The sequence below is a fragment of the Theobroma cacao genome, chromosome 5, assembly GCF_000208745.1.
Source record: "Theobroma cacao cultivar B97-61/B2 chromosome 5, Criollo_cocoa_genome_V2, whole genome shotgun sequence".
NCBI classification, from domain to species: domain Eukaryota; kingdom Viridiplantae; phylum Streptophyta; class Magnoliopsida; order Malvales; family Malvaceae; genus Theobroma; species Theobroma cacao.
Window position 1 is genome coordinate 30,339,838 of NC_030854.1, and position 5,178 is coordinate 30,345,015.

Here is a 5,178-nt window from a genome sequence, read left to right on the forward strand (position 1 = left end):
TTCATTTCATACCATCCATGTATCAAGGCATCATAACATTTCATGCATAAATGCAAATATCATATTTTCATCTACATGCAATCATTTCATATTTGTTCTAATAAAGAAAAACCGTACAATGTTGTTAGCTTTATAGGAAAGAAAATAAATCCCTTTTTGAAAAATTTTTAGTAAAATTCTAAATTTTTGTTTCTAAGTTATTTTGGTTTAGGTCATCATTTGAACCCAAGCTAGGATTAAACGATATGGAACATCAATTGGAAGTAAGGATAAGTGCATTGGAATGCAATCAAGAAGAATTTGGACATGACCTTCGAGAGATCAAAAGACAGATGACCAAATTGATGGAAATGGTTGAATATCTCAATGAAGCCAAAGGAAATCACCTTCCAGAGTCCTCATTGCTTCAAATCAATCCACACCAGAAGCAATCTCTGAATAAAATTCAATTTGTCCTTGATGAACCCAACACGTTGCTCAGTGGCTCAAGTAAAGATCAAGGTTTGGAAAAAATTGTAAAAGGGATGGATGAGTTGAATATGCAAATGATTGAGTTAAAAAGTTTCATGACCAAGATGGGATCTCCAAATGCTACACAACCCCAAAACAATGGGTTGCAACCAAGGTCATATTCTCCTTCCACCACTTTTCAACCCGCAAAAATCAATTTATAGCCAAATGCTTACTCCTGTTCAAGCACTTTTCGACCTCCCTTTCAACAGGCCTTTTAAAGCCAACCACGAGCACAATTATCAATCACCCCCACTCTTAGCCTAGGCACCCCTCAAAAACAATCCAAAAAGAAAAAATAATTTGACCCTATACCCGTCACCAACAAAGAACTCTTTATTCAATTAGTTCATGATCATCTTGTTGTCCCGGTGCCGTTGGAACCCTTACGGCCTCCATACCCAAAGTGGTTCAAGTCAGATGCAAGATGTGATTATCATGGTGGAGCTATGGGACATTCCATCGAAGATTGCGATGCCTTTAAGTATCGAGTGCAAACATTAATGGATGCCAAATGGTTCGATCCAGCAAAGATGATGGGGCATGGCTGTGGGGAGCACAATTGAGTGTCAGGATGAAAGAAGGATTGACTGTGCTGATTTATTTTAGAAAAGTTTTTGTTAAGGCCTTAGGACTTTTTAATCTTTAACTTCTTTTGAATCTTGTAAGAGTAGGTGCGTGTTTGTGAATAATTATGTTAACTTTTGAGACATTTTCTTAAATGTTGCTTTTTTTTTAACAAAAAAAAATCACAAAAATGAAAAAAGGGTTTGTTTGAAAAGCAACCATGTTGGTGCACTATTCATAATCAAGTGTTTTTGTGTTTCGAATCACTTGTCATAAATTTAATCATCCCATCATGCATTCACACATTCTTCAATTTGGACACACATGCATGCATCATTCATCTTCCCTTGTTACAAGTAGCATCAATGGACTTTACTACATTTCGTGAAAGAAGAAGCGGATTGTTGTTGACTTTCAGGACTAAAAAAAGTTCTTTCTAATTATATATTGTGAAAAGAGAAAAGCTCGAAGGAGCCTACTTACATTGGCACGATACAGAGGCTCAAACTAGAATCATGGGAGATGAACAATCAAATTTGATAGACAAGATGGAGAAAACCCAAGAAGAAATGAGAAGACAATTGGCAAAGCTAATGGAGATAGTGAATGCCGATGAAAGGAGGGGGACAGTCGAAAGATCTTCAAGTTTACAAAGACTAAGCCAATCGTCAATGCAAAGGCAAACCATGAAAATTTCAGGGGTAAATCTTTCTAACCAGGTTTCTACATTTGACTTGAATGACTTTAAGGAACAAGGAAAATTGAAAGTGGACTTATAAAGATCGAGAGAAAAATCGAGAATGCAACAAAAATATGATCTTTTAGAAGAGCTTCAAAGCAATGGATCTCTATGATGTTGTTAAGGCAAGGGAATTAAGTTTGGAGCCTAATGTGATTATCCCACCCAAGTTAAAAGTCTCGGAGTTCGAAAAGTATGATGGAACCAAATGCCCAAAGGCACATTTGATCATCTATTGCAACAAGATGGCTCCATATGTCCATGATGAGAAATTGCTCATTCATTTTTTTCAAAATAGTTTGAAGAAAGCTGCGGTTAAATGGTACTTCAAGTTGGAGAAAGATCATATTTGCACATGGAGAGATTTAGCCCAAGCATTTTTGGGACAATACATGCACAGGCTAGGAGTAATTCCTGATCGAATAACCCTCCAAAACATGGAAAAAAACCCTCCTGAAAGTTTTAAGGAGTGTGCTTGTAGATGGAAGGAAGTAGCATCACAAGTCCAACCACCCCTTGCTAGTAAAGAATTAAATTCTCTATTTGTTGATACTCTTCCTCCTCCATATTACAACAAATTGGTGGGTAATGCCTCTTCAGATTTTGTGGATTTGGTGTTCTCCGTGGGAAGAATTGAAGATGGAATAAAAAAAAGAAGGATTGTAGACTCTCGAGTAAATGATCCTGTCAAACGAGGATATGATGTTTTTGATAAAGGAGTTTAAACAATGGCTTTTGAAAAGAGAAACAAAAGGAAATTTTGTGACATAGAAGGAGATCTTGGGGGCACTATTCACACCCATCAGCATATGTCCATAATCTACCTCGACCTTTCACTCAATTATCACTTGCACAAGCTTCTTTACCTTACATGTCCACTTGAGGTGACCAAGAAATTAATCCAGATTACCTTCAAAGCAACGGGAGAAAGAAAGCCAAAGTGTACCATTCATTACCAATGCCCTATGCAGAGCTTTTCCCTTTATTGGTACAAAACCATAAGATCTCCATTATTCCTGCCAGGCCTAGGAAACCTCCTTACCCAAGATGGTATAACCCAAATGTTAAATGTGATTACCATTCTAGGGTTGAGGGTCATTCCACAGAGAATTGCATTGCATTCAAGAACAAAGTTCAAGCTTTAATCGATGCAAGCCCAACTAAATTCAAAGAAATTTTCAACAACTATAGAAATCAAATGTGATGGATGCAAGGTTTAGGTTTTGGAACAATTGAGTGGTATGCCAATTCGGGAGCAATCCTTGATCATTCTCTAGTCGTGTACATGTTTTGAGGGTAGAAACTCTTGGGAATATGGACTTTTGTCTTTCATGCATGATCATGTAATTTGAGATGAGTGATTGTTTAGTTTTCATCATTACATGCTGTCATGAGATGAATTGAGTTTGAAAATTGCTCAAATTTCTCTTGGTTCTTGTTTATTTATTTTTCTTTTTAAAAGAAAAAAAAAGGAAAGGAGTTCTTTGAATGTTAGTAATTTTAAAAATAAAGCCCCATATTGCTTTTTTCCAAAATCATACATAAAAAAAAAAGAAAAAGAGAAAAAGAAATGGTTCTCGTAAAATAAATGGTGAAAAGAATCTCGAAAGAATTGGTGGTTGCTATTTGCAAATGAACTCATTTTCATAAACATTCTCAAACCATACCTTTAAACACTTTTAATGCCTTAACCAAGTGAATAAAGGCCGTTCAAGGGCCATAATCCAAAAAAAAAAGGCAAAAGCTCTGAAACGTTATCTGTTTTATCATTTGACATCTAAGGATGATGGTCTTCGTCTAAGTAATGATCAATGTTGTGACAAGGTAAAATTCATTTTTTTTCGAAAATAAAGAAAATCTTGCACTCTTGGAAAGAATCTGAATTTGGTAATTTGATAAGTGTCAAGACTAGCCAGAGCTTCAAATACATCGAAACCACTCAACTTCTTTCAATTTGATCCAAAATGTGAACTCTTCCACCCATTGCCTAAAGTTGTCCTCCATCCATACACCGGGGGCAAGATGGTCAGAAGAGGAAAATTTTTCCAATACTTTCAAGACAACTGACTTGTAAAATAACCTTTGTTTCTCCCTCATTTAGAAATGCTAACAAGAGCAATTTGTGAAATTAAGGATTCAAATGAAATCTCTGAAGGTTTTGAAAGGGTCATAATTGCTCAAAGTCGTTGCTTAAGTCTTCGTTTGAGTGGTTGATTGAGGAAGGGCATCCTTAATGAATCTTTCATTTTAGAAAATTTGAGTCAAGCTTTGAGTTGTGAAGCTCTGAAAGATGAAAGAAAAAGAAAAAAGAAAAAAAGAAAAAAATAAGAGAATAATGAGAAAAGTTGATAGTGACATCATGTACTTGAGACATTCAAACAATGCCAAAAAAAGAAAAAAAAAACTTCAAAATTCATCCATTCTAGGGATTACTCATTAAGGCAAGTAACCATATTTGAGATGAGAAGTGGCCATGTTTCATTCTCCCATTCGCAAATGAGAAATTATTCGCTTGCTACCCCTTTGAGCCTATCAAATTCTTTCTAAATGCACCTTAACCAAGGATCACCTTTCATAGTGGAAAGGCAAATATGTATGAAAATCTTGTCTAGGAACATGGGGAATAAAATCTCATCTTAAGAAAGAAAACATCCTGTATGAAGAGGCGAATGCAAAAGAATTCGAGTTTTAAACCCATCAAAACAAAAAGAAAAAAAAGATGATCAAAAAGTGATGAAAAAAGAAAAAAATTGATGGAAAGATATGCTTTGAAAAATCGAAAAAACAAATGTCTTAGAAGATTTTCACATGAATGATCCTTGGTTGGTCACCCTTAGATATAATGTTTTGAGCCTTTTTACCCTTTCTATCAAAGCCCCTAACCTTAACCTACAGTACGTGCTTTAAAAAGACCATTTTGATCAAATGTGGATATTTAAGTTGAAGAGCTTTCTTCTAGAACAAGCCATCATAAAATCAAAGAGGCTTTCACCTCTTTTTCTTCGCCAATATTATCTATGTAAATCAATCAATCCATTTTGGGTAGCGTTTGAGTTTTTCTCAAGTGCATGATGGAACAATCAATGAAAAAAAAAAGAAAAGAAAAAATAGATGAAAAAGAGAATAAGAAAAAAGAAGAGAGAGAAAAATGAGCTCTAGTGTAAAGCCCGACCTTATAAAATACTATTCATGACATACATGTGATGATAGCATGATTGCACGCTAGGAGAGTCCCGAAAAATTTACAAAAGTCGGTATTGTACCTAGAGGTACAACAAAGTTTATTTAATCCTCGAACTAGATCAAATAGGAATTTTAAGGTGAGATTAAGAGTTTCACAGTTCATGGATGACTTAAAATGG